At 40.8% G+C, this 15,745-nt stretch overlaps 1 protein-coding gene across 10 annotated transcripts in view; it reads right to left on the bottom strand.

The window, feature by feature from the left end:
* The window catches only part of pacsin2 (protein kinase C and casein kinase substrate in neurons 2), a 38,051-nt gene extending 24,621 nt beyond the window's left edge, over positions 1 to 13,430 (bottom strand). For 4 of the 10 annotated variants that reach the window (XM_034673329.1, XM_034673328.1, XM_034673327.1 and 1 more), the window contains exon 1: positions 13,248 to 13,430. The gene's annotated coding sequence lies outside the window, so the exon portion shown is untranslated. The remainder of the gene's footprint in view (positions 1 to 13,247) is intronic. The other 6 variants (XM_034673335.1, XM_034673334.1, XM_034673333.1 and 3 more) reach the window with 3 other exon arrangements.
* Between the last annotated feature and the right edge of the window lie 2,315 nt (positions 13,431 to 15,745).

The raw sequence follows: 15,745 nt of genomic DNA on the forward strand, positions 1-15,745 counted from the left end.
TTAGACCACTGTGATGTCCAGCTCCACTCATTCAAAGATCAATTATCTCTGTCCAAATACCTCTCTCTAATTTGGAGCTGTTCACTGCCGATCAGATCACATCAGATGATTTTTAGTGCCAAATGTGAACACACAGGGCCTCTTTCAGCTTACCCAGAGGATGAGGGCCGGTGCTTAGTGTGTGTCAGAGAGTGTGAGTGTGTGTGTGTTGCACATTGGTCAGTGGCCCGTGCCCTCCGGGGCAGCACTTAGACAGAGGGTGGTATTGTGGTCACTGCTAGCCGGGGAACAATTCTCCCTTTAACTGTGTTTGTAGTTTACAGTCAGGTCAGTGAAACACACACACATGCAGACAAACAGATGTTGTTGGTCCATTTTTCTACAGAAAACTACATTTGACTTTACTCAACTTCCTCATGAATGACTGACTTGATAACACACAGAACTGTGAATGAGATTACACTTTATACATCAATTTGAAACGTGATAATACAATACTTTTTACCTCAGTAGCTTTCTGTTGTTACTGGGTTGAAATGTTTGTGTTTTGACCTGCAGGTTACCTTTTTTACATTAATAGTAAACATTATCTGTGAATGCTTGAATTTATATGTGTTGAATTCAACATATAAATATATATAAATATTTTTATATGTATATCAGTCCCTCCAGGATTTCGCGGGATTTTTTTGTGATTGTTGCGGCCCAAAAAGCCTGAATTTGCGACAGCTTTTTGAAAAAATTGCGGTGAAAGTTGAGATTATTTTTTTTTACTTCTGTCCCCCAATAACATCTCAGGGGCAAGTAAATATGCTAAATTACAGTTGTTTTTAGAAAACATTCTTGATGTGGCCACTGACTGTATTTTGATTCTCTTGATTCACAGAAAAATGCCATGAAAGGACTGTATTGCACATTTACAACGGTCCCTGAATGCACCTCGCAGCGACTGATGCACAGTCAGTTCACGGCACTCTGAAATTAATCTGCATCTTTGATGACAAGGAGTTGATCAAAACTTACTGAATGTGTCTGATGTTTCACCAAACTGGATTAAATCAAGCTGTAGACGCAGAGCTTTTTACGGTAACCACGGCAACAACGTCAAACATCAAATAATAAACAGACATCCCCCGGTTGTGTCTTTGTCACTAACACACACCGGGGGGTAAAAATCCTCAATGAAGATGAGACAGATGCATGGAGGTGAGGAGAGCTGGTTCATAAAGCACACCTGCTGCAGGTAGAGACCAAGCTAACACTGAGCCCCTCAATCTATAAATAATAACGTTGTCATGGTCACTTGTCCTGCCTGCAGTCCCCTCTTTTCACCCGTTCTCTCTGCGTGTTTTGTTGTTAAAAAGTGCCGATCAAGTGAGGACTTATGTTTATGTTCCAAGGAAGTCAAATCGATGACAAAACCGATGACGTGCAGGGGCTGAGATTGAGGTAATTGGTCAAACTTGCGGGAAAGTTGCGGTGATTGTAAAAAATTGCAGGGCCGCGAAAAAATCGCGCTGATTGGTTGAATTTGCGTTGATAGTTGCGATCGCGAAATCGCAACTTCCTGGAGGGACTGGTATATAACATATTTATATATATAAATGAAGAGTTCATTTGCAAGAACAGATAACTCTGTTTTTATTCATTTTCAAAAAACTTACTTCTTTTTAATATATTTACATTTATATACATTTTTGATAAAGTTACATTTTTTAAGATACCTCTAATAAGTAATGTCATTTTTACTTAGTCAAAGCCACCCGACTACTGTTGATAGATAATACCAAAAGCAAATAATATATATGTATGTATATATGTGTTATACATATATAAATAAATACATTTAAATATATATTTTGTATATTTTGTATATAACATATGCATATAAATGAAATATTTCTGATCATGTGATAGAATGTAAATGTCCCTGTTGTACCTTACAGCTGAAGTGTTTTTTGTTGTTGTTGTTGTTGTTAGTTAGTTAGTTTGTGTGTATGTGTATACATATCTATACATCTATACACAATTACTTTATGTCTTATGTATTTAATTTTGGTTATATTTGTCCTGTGTAATTTGTTTAAAGTCGTGACCACTTGTTTAATGCCAGTTGTTGGCAATACTATTGTACTTGTAAAAGAAAATTGGAAAAATAAAGTGTTCAAAAATATATATATATATTTATGTATATATATAGAAAGATTTATTCGATATCTTTATATACATATACATATATATTGATGTATAACCAGGCAAGTATACCTGCAAGCATCTAATTGTTCAACACTGCAGCATTTAATGTCACCACAGAGACTCAGATCTCTGTCTTTGCCTCGGCTCAACATGCAGTAAGATGTGGTTGAAACCAAGAGCTGACATTTTCCAAAAACACATAAAAGTACCAGGAAGTGGTGTCTCTTTCTGGGTCATCAGGTCACAGGTGGACAGCTCTGAATTCAAGTCTCCACACTTCCCATTGCCCCTCCATGTGTGATCCCAGTTACCACCTGATTGGATCTCACCTTCCCACTTTGAATGCAAGTAAATACTCAGTCCCATTAACCTTCACTAACCTTAAAAAACCCATCAATTGAAAAAAAGGAGTGATGAAGACGTGTGGTTCACAGAGAGGGAGAGCTGCAATTATGCAAATGTGCTGCAGAGAGGTGGATGATTACAGATTAAAGTGATGACGCAATGTCAGACTTTTGTTTGGTCATGAAGCCGGATGTTCCTCAGCAGCTCTGTGGATTATCAGTGAAATATAAGAACTCCACTGCGGACCGGAGTCTCTGACAGATGGTATGTGGTAGTGCAGGGCAGTTTGACAGTATTTTTATCTGGAAAATGAAGATAGAGTTGCAGGAAGGATGAGTCCGGTTGAACTGGTATATAACCACTCAACCAGAGCCATGATTAACCAGCAAAGACATGTGGACGTTAACCTGCAAGGAGGACTAAAAGCTGGTGGTGCTAGCTCTGCTAACCACAGATACACTTGACCAACCAATTTGACATTGTTTACCCATTGACACACATGATGCTGTTGAATATCTCTAATTCTCACTGCATAGCATTATTATACACGATGATGAACCTCTCAAAGATCTCAAGTCCAGATTGTGTCATTCACAGCATGTGGAAACACAGATCAAGTAGATCAAGTGGGCTGGAAACAGATTGTTAGCTGCAATCTTTAGATTAACAAGCTAAATAAGGAGTCTTTGGGTCCATCTTTCATTCTCACATTATTTCCCATCTCTACTTGGATGTGCTTAAAAATCATGACTTCACATATACATGCAAACAAACATACTGTACACACCAAGAACACTAGTGCTGAGTCCCCTGTTGCCTCAAACACTACTTAGCATTAAAATCGACATGTTGAGTGGGCCGCCTCATTCTTTAAACCACGAGCTCTCAGAGCTAAGTGATGACTTTCAAAGATAAATGGTGTGTGTAATAGAAAATTAAGCCTATTTAGTTTCACATTATTCAGCCTGACGTTGTCCTCTAGTCCCGTCTTTGATTTCCCCACCAGCTGTTCAAATTCCTGCTTCTACAGTCCCTGCTGCAGCATAACAGAGGACATGAGGGACACATGGGACGAGCCACAAATATCTACTCTAAACATGGCAACAAGTCCGAAGACATACTGAGCACGAGCTTGCACCGGCAGAGCTGTTTAAAATATAGTAATGAAAATGTCAATACCGTTCATCTGGTGGTGGAGGTACGAGATGTGAAGCAGACATTGTGATGAACAAAACACAAGCTAACAATATCCGACTCCCACTGGCTCTCCTGTCAAACCACTTAATGCTGTGTTTGTATTTGTGCAAAGCATCTTGGGTATTCAAAAAAAAAACGCAATGTAAAGTAAGTCATATCAATTATTGTAATAACATTTCTTAAAGTTATATTTTTGGGGCTTTTTGCCTTTATGACAGTGCAGCTGAAGAGAAACAGGAAATGTGGGGAGTAGAGAGGACTTTAGCCTCTATATTTAGGGCTCTTAGACTGCTAGGGCACCAGCTCCCACGTCATAACATTTCAAAATGAAATCGACATCTTACTGTCTTCCTCAAGTACCCCTTTTCCATCGAGGCAGTTTCAGGGCCAGTTCGAAGCCGGTGCGCAATTGAGAACCAACTTTTTTGTGTTTCGATTGCGAGAGAATCGGCTCCCAGCCAGAAAAACAGGTTCCAGAGCAGCACCAACACTTTGCTGGTCTAGAAATGCTGACATCAGGGGCGAGGGGCAAGAGGCTAGGGGCTATGAGCAAGGGGCGAGGGGGGAAGGGCCAAGGGGCGAGGGACGATGGGCGAGAGGCAAGGGACAGGGGGCGAGGGACGATGGGCGAGAGACGAGAGGCGAGGGACTGGGGGGGGCGAGGGACGATGGGGGAGGGCGAGAGGCGAGGGACGGGGGGGGCGAGGGATGATGGGCAAGAAACGAGAGGCGAGGGGCGGGAGGCGAGGGGTGACGGCGAGCTTGCCGTTACCAAACCATAGACTGTATAAAATATGGACGTAGTATCCGTGACGTCACCCATCTGTTCCTGAGAGCTGTTTTGAAGCAAATCGACGGCAGCAGCCATATTGGTAATGCGGAACTCAACTGGGCAGAGTGTGACGTAGTGTGAGCCTCTTAGCCAATGGCTGTGTGTTCCCGACCGGGAGTCACGTCAGTCATGTCCTTATTTGGGCAAAACTCATAATCTTAATATCTTCTGAACCGTCACGTTAGAAAAAACTTCACCCCCCGTACAGTGTGTGCCATTAGAGAGATTAGCTTCGTAGGGCCAAGCCGTTTTTTGAACCAGGCTGTAAACATGTTTATTAATGCTGCAAAGATCGTCTTTTTCCCATTCATATCTATGTGGTTTCCGGTGTTTCTGCAGCCAGCCTCAAGCGGATTTTCGATGTATTGCAGTTTATATCACTTCCGCATTGGCTTCATCGTTTGAGACCGGAGTTTGCCGCTTGGACCAAACAGACAAATTAAACGAGTTTCCTCCATTTTCCTGTCGCGAAAAATATAACAAAGACGACGCCAATGGATTCCAAGGCAAAGCAGTGGTCGGTTGAGGAAACAAGCTGCCTCCTTGCAGTTTGGTCCTCGTAGGAGATCCAAAACAAGCTGGAGGGATCGACCAGGACTAAATGTTTAGGAGAGATCCAGTTAGCAACGGCGGGGTTCGTCAGAAGCGTCGACCAAATAAGTAATAAACTAAAAAAGCTTAAAAAGGACCACCAGGATCATAAAAAGGACCTTGGCTGGAGCGGCAGCGGACGCCCTCGAACTAGACGTAGAGGTGACGTCATGACGTGGCTCTTCCGCTGGCAGCACCAGCCCGGAACTAGAACCAGGTTCACGTTGGTGGAATAGGGGTAAAGGTATGTGTTTTTTATTCCTTCAATCGAGATATGGATTACTAATTTCTGTGGGCAATGGAAACATAAGGATACACATGTATGGAAGAGGACCAAAAACATCATCAGAACAATGTCTTATGAAATTCCTTCACCACAAAATCTCTATTGCAGGCCTGATGTAATCAACAGCCAACAGGAACAACCGTCTGCACACCCTTGGCACTCTCGGACACAGGTGGGGGGGGGCTGTGCTGAACAATTGAACGGGGCTTGACCCAGAACTGTAAACAATGCTGTTGACTAAGTCGAGGTCTGAAGTCCACTCACTCCATCACTCCACAGAGGAAAATACAACAATGTGCGCTGCTATGCGAAAAGCAAGAAAGCACATGACAACATGCTGCAGAGAACTTAAGACTGAGAGGGGACTGTGTTTTGGGTTTTATGAAATTAAAGTGACAAACATGCAACGGGTGTTTCCTGCCAAGAGAAACACGATTTCATCAAGGCTGCAGAAACTCGAGGCTTAAAGGGATTACGTAATCAAAGACAACACTGGTATGCACCAAGGTCTGATAAGTAAACGATCTGGGCATGCTGGAATTTGGTTGCTGACAACAGACTCAAGTTAGAAGAGAACAAATGCATTCCTCTGTGTTACAACGCCTGAAACTGAAACTTGGCATGTTGCGCAAGATCCCACACTGCTACTACTGATTTGACTCGTTCTATAAAAACAGATCGTATTTACATTTGCACAAATTAGGCTTATCGTAATTATTAAGAAAGGAGGAGGGTCAACAAACATTAGTAGATGGATGACTTGTTAGAAGCAAACCAAGAGACACTTAAAGATAGAGATGACTGAGTGTGTTATTAAAAGCAGCTGAACTGTACTTTACTGCGGGAAATGAGAAGACCTGAGTCATGTCTTAGTAACAGACACATGATAGGCCAACGATGACCTTTAAAAGCAGCGTGGGGGGTTGAAGAAAAGGCTCCTACATGAGGAGACATGCTATAAAAGATGCTGGAAACATTTTTAAAAGGACAAATTCTTTCCAAAAAATAACAAGCAAGTTCTACTCAGCCTGTGTGTATGTTTCTCTGAGGGTGATGACACAGAAGAGTGACATGAACGGAGCTAAGGAGCAGGAAACACAGGCCACAGAGATGACCTAATGCATGACTGACAGGCACGTGCATACCTGTCCTGGAGCTGTGTGTGTTTAAGTGGCTGGAAAATAAAACTGGGACAACGGGAAACCAGCCAAAGCTTTAAAAAGAATCACCTTAACAATTCCATTATATCACTTCAGAACAAACTGGACTCCTATTGAGTAAAGCAAGGACATCTCCATATTCATGTCACACAGTGTCAACATTTCATTCGGCCTCAGTCTGAACAAATCAGTAACTGCTGGAGGGCAGAAATGTGCACACAGTCAGTGGAGTTTACTAAATGACTGCTTTGTCTGAGACCTCTCAGTCTCTTCCTCATGATTCATTTTCACAATTGAATTTCACTTCTTTTTCTTACGTGATAGTGCATCTCATTACTTTGCTGAATTCTTTCTATGAATTGTCCAATATTATAATGTCAGAAAATAGTGGAAACTGCAAATTACATCTTCCCTGATGATGTCTTGTTTTGTACAATTAAGTGTAAAAGATCTGAAGATATTTCACTGCCATACTGAGGGTGCTGGAATAGTGTGAGATTCTGCAACAGTAAAATAAATAAATGATCAAATCAGTTTGAAATTTAAAAAATTGAATAGAAAATTGAATTATTTTTGCATTTCCAGACCATAGACTGTATGAAATATAGAAGTAGTATCCGTGGCGTCACCCATCTGTTTCTGAAGCACTGATTTGAAGCCATACTAGAAATGATGAACGCAACCTAACTGCTGCCGAGCTAATGTGAGGTAAAGAGGCGGGCTTTGAGCCTCCTTGCCTAATGCTACAGTATTCCCAACTGTCAGTCCAGTCAGTCATGTCCTTAAATGGGAAAAACTAGTAATCTTAATATCTTCGGAAGTGTTGTGTTAGAAAAAAAATTCAGCCCGGTACAGTGTGTGCTGATCAAGCAGCAACCTCCGATCTCAAACTATGAAGCCCATGTGGAAGTGTTATAAACTGCAATTCATTGAGAATCCACTTCAGGTTGGCTGCAGAAACACCAGAAACCACATACACACCAATTCAAAAAAGACAATCTTTGCAGCATTAATAAACATGTTTACAGCCTGGTTCAAAAAACAGCTTGGCTCTACATAGCTAATTTCTCTATCAGCACATTCTGTACGGGGGGCAAATTTTTTCTAACACGAAGGTTCAGAAGATATTAAGATTACGAGTTTTTGCCCAAATAAGGACATGACTGACGTGACTCCCGGACGGGAACACATAGCTGTTGACTAGGAGGCTCAAACTCCGCCCCTTTACGTCACACTCTGCCTGGTTGAGTTCCGCATTTCCAATATGGCTGCCGCCTTCGATTGGCTTTAAAACAGCGCTCAGGAACAGATGGGTGACGTCGCGGATACTATGTCCATTATTTATACAATCTATGGTGCCGATAGAGAAATTAGCTCTTCACACTGAAGCCGTTTTTTGAACCAGGCTGTAAACATGTTTATTATTGCTGCAAAGATCGTCTTTTATACATATTTTCTACCTGTTTTGACTTTATTTGTATTTCTCTCATGCACCTTCAGGAGCAGCGCTTCTAATTTCATTGTACACCTGACAATGACAAATAAAGGCTATTCTATTTTATTCTTTTTTGAATGGGTGTGTATGTGGTTTCCGGTGTTTCTGCAGCCAGCCTCAAGCGGATGCTTGATGAACTGCAGTTTATAACACTTCCGCTTGGGCTTTGTATCTTGAGACTGGAGTCGCCACTTGTTCCTGACACAACAACTGATAAAAATGATCCTCTGATTAATCCAGATTGAATCTAGTTGCAAGTTGTCGCCCTCCTCAAAATGACATGAATTGCAAATAAAGCACTCTAACACTCAAATTCTTCCACACAACACTAATCACAGGGATTGAAGGAGGAAGGTGATTGCATAAGAATGCTTAAAAATACTCTAAGTTGGAGCTCTACTTTGTCAATGTCTTAATGTCTTAATCACTTGAATATTGCGTATCCGACCAGGGGTGTTTTGTTATTTTTATCAGTTTCCACTTCCCTCTTTTGTTGCATAAAGCACCAGCCAAACTTCACAGGCAGGGGCAGCTGATCTGTCTTTCAATATTGCAGTTTCACAGCAGGACAGTGTTAAATCCTGAATGTGCTTTAAGAAGGATAAAAAAAACAATCACTCCTTTGCTTCTTTTTTTTTTCTTGCGCTCTCACAAACAAGCTGTAAGGTCAAAAGTTTCCATGGCAATAGGAGGTCATGACATTGATTTTTTTTTTGTTCCCCTGTCAGTCAATCACCTCTGCCCTCCTTCCTCATGTGAGCTCGACAGCTGCACAGGACTGCTGATCTCACAGGAATCCAATGTGGATTCTCTCCGCTGCCACCTTTTCCAGCCCTTCTAGAGATCACTAACTGAGCCTCACACTGTGATTAAGGGGGTTCAAAAACACCACACAATGAAACTGTCATGCCATCAACCCCCAGGTCGACTTTAGCCCCAACATAACCGACCGCTCTGCCTTGCAGCCCGTCAGAGACAATAGCATTTGTTCCACACTTTCAGGCGTTTTCCACTGGACAGGCCAGCAGCATGGAGAGGGACATAATGGAGGGAAATTCAGTGTTACATGACAGGGAAGGGGAGATCCTGACGTAATGGACAGGAGCTTTTTCCTGTGGAAGCTCCCTGTCCTCTGTCATGTGATGCAGTTAAGACTGCAGAATGTTCAGGAAAGGACAAGAGTTTGACTCACTTGCTGTGCGCGTACACATCAGCAATATTTTCCAGAGACAGAAAACTTGCTTTACACACATCAACCCAATGCTTGATGAGTATAACCCAAGAGGAAACGTCTGGTGTTAAAAAATGAAGCCATAGTGGGAGTGCTCGAAACTGCAGTTCCTCAATTGTCCACTTGAGGTTGGATTTAAAAGCCAAGGAGACCCTGTGAACATCAATGCCCTTTTTTACAGCTTAAATAAATATCTTTACAGCACAGGAAGAAAAAATAATTTTGGTGTGACTAGCCCATTTCTCTTTCTACAAACTGTATTGAGGGTTTTCTTTTTAACTCATTACATATGTCTCCCGGATCAGAGACTCTACGCAACTTCAGTAACCCTGAGTTTGAATTCCAAGATGGCTTCTCCCTGCATCAACAATAAGAAACACACTAAAGGTGCATTTCGACCAAGAGTTCCGGGGTCTTTTAGCCCCCAGAACTACTTTACCCTGAACTAAAAGGTTCAGTGCCCCCCATTGTTGTCTGCGTTTCAACTGCGGGCTGAAGTCCCGGGTAGATTGTGCAAATCAGGCCAGTGACATATGGAGGGGAATAATATGGACGCCAGGCGGAATAAAAACACTGCGGTTAATCTACCAATCAGACATGTTCAACATTGCAGACCCTGCCCCCAAAAAGCCCTGGGACCTTTGAAAAGTACTACTCCCCTTGCAGGGGCTTTTAAGGGGGGAGATTATCTACCCCTGAACCAAAATTAGACCCTGGGCCCACCGGTCGAAACGCACGTAGTTCCGGGGTACAGTCCCTAGTTCCGGGGTAAAGTTCCTCTGGTCGGAAATGCCTTAATGTGTAATAGTGGTGCGACGTTTTTCTGTCTCTGAGCTTCCCTCAAAGGATGTAACAGAGGTGTAAAGAAGGGAAGACAGTTGTGATGAGTAATGACTAAACAGGAAGTGCCTCTTGCACTTCAGGAAAGCTGTAATGCAACGTGAAATCACACTAGTGGACCCGTATGTAACGCTTTTGCAGTGTTCGAAGTGTAAGTTCATCGAAGCGTAGTGATGGTGGAACTCCATTCTGGCACTGTTGCAGAAGGCTTATGATGGTGCAAAAAATAACCATACATTTTTGCTTGAATTATCTTGAAAAGTAAAATCATGTTTGAACAGTGAAATGACTCAGCATGGAGAGAAAAAGCCAGAAAACAAAAAGCTAATATTAAGTGTTAGCCAACCTAAATATCTGCTGTCACTCGGTTTGTGAAAACTAAGAAAACCAGAAAATATTGGCAGTGTTCACATTTGAGTGAGATCATTTCCCATTTCTGGCAGCACATATCACTTTCTGATCATATGTCTGTGATGCACTGTCTTCCAACTATCTCACATTCTCATGTTCACGTGAACACATGGAGAACACACCAATATAGACCCCCTCTAAACGGAGAGCAGCGTCTTCGGCTGGAACTGGAATACCCGTTCTAAGTTTAGCTCAGTTTTGTGACGGTGCAATCAGTTCACATGCCCACCACCACATCAAAAAGAGGAACCAGCAGAGCTTTCACTACTGCTTTACCCTGACAACAGCACTCCCCTAACAAAGCACATAGATACAGATACTGTTACTATGCTTTTCAGCTGGCATGACTGATAACTTCCAATGATTCATTACATTATCAGAGCTCTTTGTCATGCTCAGGAAGTTTCTGGTTCACGTGATTAATCGCCTCGTGTTGATGACGACATGGTTGCAGATGATCAAGATATTAAACTAGGGATGCAACAATATATTGCAAATCGGTAAATAATCAATATTCAGTTCTGTTCAGTTGTCCTGTTGCAGTAGATCAACATGTTGAAGTCTGAGTCTTCACATATGACCATGCGTCCGTGGAGATTATTTATAAGCCTGCTCCTCACGTTGATATTCAGCGTGTTTAACATTTTGAACACCTCAATATGATCCATAGTTGTTTAATACCGTCAGTTATATACGTTATGTCATGAAGGAAATTTTGATTTAGGGGGAAAAACGCATTTGACATGGAAAACTTTCACGTTTTTTTAATGATTAAACGATAATTGATCGCTAACATTTCCAAAGATCGATCAAGGAGAATACTTGAAATTTACACCCCTAATTTAAAGAGGTTTACCTTATGTGTTTTAATATTTAATACTTTCATTTGGGAATCGTTCACTTTCCATTTCTCTATAATTGTTCTGAAATTTTCCAACAAGGTATTTTTGTGCTGTCATTTTTAGTTTTTTTGCAAGGTACTGAAAAAAAGTGTGCAGTGGTTTTATTTGATTTAAAACACAACTTAAAAATGAAGATGGATTACTTTGTTTACAAAGAAATATAAGAGAAAAAAATACATACTGCAACTGTCCATATCTGAGAACTGAAATAAAATAATAGTTATTTAAATTTTGAGTTCAATCCATAGACTGTATAAAATATGGACGTAGTATCCGTGACGTCACCCATCTGTTTCTGAAGAGCTGTTTTGAGGCCAATCGTCGGCGGCAGCCATATTGCTGCTGTCGAGTGATTGTGACGTAAAGAGGCGGGCTTTGAGCCTCCTAGCCAACAGCTACACTGTTCCCGCCTGTCAATCAAGTCAGCTGTGCCTCTCATTGGAAGACTCGTAATCTCATTATCTTCGGAATTGCCGCGTTAGAAAAAAATTCACCCCCCTCACAGTGTGTGCCGATTGAGAAATGAGCTATCCAGACTACACTCCTCTTTTGTACCAGGCTGTAAACATTCTACTGTTCTCATACTCATTTCTACTGTAAAGATCGTCTTTTATGAATTGGTGTGTATGTGGTTTCTGGTACTTCCGGAGCCAGCCTCAAGCGGATTCTCGATGAACTGCAGTTTTTAACACTTCTGCATGGGCTTCAAAGTTTGAGACCGCTTGGCTACAACACACCTTCAAAATGAAAAAGGATTACTTTGTTTACAAAGCAATATAAGAGAACACATATATATTGCAGCTGTCCATATCTGAGAATTGAAATAAAATAATAGTTATTTAAATTTTGAGTTCAATGCAGTTTTCGGATTTGAATCGAATCGTGGGTTGAGTGTATCGTTACATCCCTAGTTACTTACCTAGTTTGAGCTGGCATGACTGATAACTTCCAATGATTCATTACATTATCATATCTGTTTGTCATGCTCAGGAAGGTTCTGGTTCACGTGATTAATCGCCTCGTGTTGGTACTGACGTGGTTGCAGATGATCAATACATTAAACCCATAGATTCTGCCTGTGAAGAGAAAGCTAACACCTCTGTGTGTCTCTGTGTGTGTGACTTGGGTTAAATACAGTTCCAGCAGTCAGGACTGGACTTGGCAGATGGCTGGCACTGCGCAAATTCTAACTCAGACTGGCGTGAGCAGGGAGCATGGGGCAGCCTGCAGAAACTCATTCACCTCTCTCTGTATGGGAAATGACATAATTATGTAATAGTGCTTAAACATATGTACAGCAGCAGGATGATACGACCAGGACCAGGGGTTATCTTTACTTGCGAAACCTGCCCCGCCCTTTATCTCCATGCAAAGAGGCACTGTAGTCTCTCCGAACGTCTGGAGGAACAACATGAAGTATTCTTAATCACAATGAATAAAAGCAGCATTTCCTTTAACTAACTACGACATAAGAGTGCTTCCTGAAGTCTAAGGGACTTTTAACACCCCAGGATAGCATGGTAACTGCAGTGGTGTTGTAGATACACTCAATGGCGAGTTAAACTTCAATTCTACATCGTATTTCACACCCCTAACATCGCCATTGTTGTTCCTGTCACTTGAATGTACTCATACAAAGTTTAAACAACAAGAACCATCATGGTTCACTTTAAAGTTTAGCCCTGATGTTCATGGATTAGCCGCAGCCCCGTTAGGAAAAAAGTTGATATGTAGAAGGTAAAAGTCTTCGCTTGAACTCACCGTATATAGTTGAATTCCTCTTGAAGGTTAATGTTTAATTTAGGAGTTATTTCTCTCGTTGGTGCCTATTTACAAGTCTTTTCTCCAGTTTTCCTGCTCAGCAGCGGCACCATCGATTGACTGACTGACACAACCATCAGCTCCAACTACAGCGGTTGAGTACATCCGGTCCAGGTTTTCAAAATAAGACGCGCAGAAGCTGGAGAAAATAATGACGCGCTTTTTCTATATGGTACGGTGGCCCTGAGGGACAAAACACATTTACAAAAGATGAAACAGTTTTACAAAGTTGGAGACAAATTTACATTTTGGAAAAAAAAATATAAAAAAATAAATTAGCAAAACACTTTTACCAAAAACAAAATGAAATGAAATAAATGTACTTATTCAGTTGTGTATAGACGTTGTAAGATATGCTTATTTTTACTCTTTAACTTTAATTGCTAATAATTGTTTGCTCTATACTGTTTTGCACTGTCTACTTTGCTGTTGTAAGACTTAAATTTCCCTGTTGTGTGATGAATAAAGGATTTCTTATCTTAAAACACATTTACATTTAAGAAAACAAATTTAAACAATCAACAAAACACATTTACAAGCGGTGAGCCAATTTTACAAACGACAGAACACTTTTACCATTTCTGAAACAAATTTACATTCATTTTGAACCAAGCAGCAACCTCCGGTCTCAAACGATGAAGCCCATGCAGAAGTGTTATAAACTGCAATACATTGAGAATCAGCTTGAGGTTTGCTGCAGAAACACCGGAAACCACATTGACACGAATGGAAAAAAGATGATCTTTGCAGCATTGATAAACATGTTTACAGCCTGGTTCAAAAAACGGCTTGGCCCTACAAAGCTAATCTCTCTAATGGCACACACTGTACGGGGGGTGAATTTTTTTCTAACGTGACGGATCAGAAGATATTAAGATTACGAGTTTTTGCCCAAATAAGGACATGACTGACGTGACTCCCAGTCGGGAACATATAGCTATTGGCTAAGAGGCTCACACTACATCACACTCTGCCTTGTTGAGTTCTGCACTTCCAATATGGTTGCCGCCATCGATTTGCTTCAAAACAGCGTTCAGGAACAGATGGGGGACGTCACGGATACTACGTCCATATTTTATACAGTCTATGTTTTTAATGGAAAAGGGAATGTACCAAACACCGGAAGTTACCAAACGGAGTACCGGTACCAGGGCTGATTTAATGGGCCATTCGCAGTTTCACTGTACCGGCCTTGTGTACTTATGGCTTAATCTTTGAGACAAGCATATGCTACTGGCAGGATCAACCAGGTAAGCACCCAAGTTGGTTCCTACACTTCATGTAACGTCGCTCCATTTGGTTTCTCTCCATCCAAACAAACTAAATGACCCCTCATTTGATCACTTCTGGTGTTTGGTACATTCCCTTTCTGTTAAAAAATGAAATGTTAATTTGTTTCAGAAATATTAAAAGTGTTCCATCGTTTGTAAAAGTGTTTTTTGATTTTGTTAATTTGTTTTCTTAAATGTAAATGTATTTGGTTCTTGGTAAAGGTGTTTTGCTAATGTAATTTTTTATAAAATGTAAAAATGTTTTCCAAAATGTAAATTTGTCTCCAACTTTGTAAAAGTGTTTCATCTTTTGTAAATTTGTTTTGTCCTTCAGGGCCACTGTAATATGGAGCGGTTAGAATGAACATACACATATTATTTTCTTTGTTTTCTGATAATAAAAAAAAGTTAATTTCAATAACTATATTTATCATTTTGTTCTTTCCCGACTGTGAAAATATGAGTTATGATCATCTTACCATGCACATAAACCTTATTTTGAATTCCTGTGATTTCCCATCCTGCAGTACTCTCAGTGCTTTCAAGCTTTATGCAAACTGGGGAGAGGCGCGGCTGTCTGACGTCATGTCCCTTGAAAAGTTTCTCTGACAGAGGCACCTGGAGGCACTGGTTCCCACTGTGAGGTCTGGGGCCCTGTGTGGGCCTCTAGAGAGCATTGTATGGGTCAGCAGTAAATGGGAAGTAGTTTTTAAACCCTCTTGAATTCCTTCTAGAATGTTTCGGGTCAAATGTTACCCTTCAACACATATACACTGACATTATAAGTAATTTTGTAGGGGACCAAAAATATGATAATGATAAAAAGATCTACATTTTTAAGGATAATAATTTCAGAGATCACGTAAATGTTAAACATAAAGATGGTGAATGAAGCAAGTACTATCTGCAAACCAAGACAGCATGCTCACTCATGCAAAATACATCAAGCAAGAGATAATGAGAGTATGCAAAAACAAATATAACATCTGAAAGAACAGGGGAACTGAAATAAAAAGGCAGAGGTACTTTTAGAAGTAGAGGTTTAAACTGTCACATGTTGTTGTGAACCTCTTCAACCACATGTATGGAGCCTTTTTTAGTAATGAGGAAACTATGAACTAATTCTGTGATCTGAATAGAGATACATTTATTGTAGATGCACAGCAA

This window comes from Notolabrus celidotus, chromosome 21 (assembly GCF_009762535.1).
Source record: "Notolabrus celidotus isolate fNotCel1 chromosome 21, fNotCel1.pri, whole genome shotgun sequence".
NCBI lineage: Eukaryota > Metazoa > Chordata > Actinopteri > Labriformes > Labridae > Notolabrus > Notolabrus celidotus.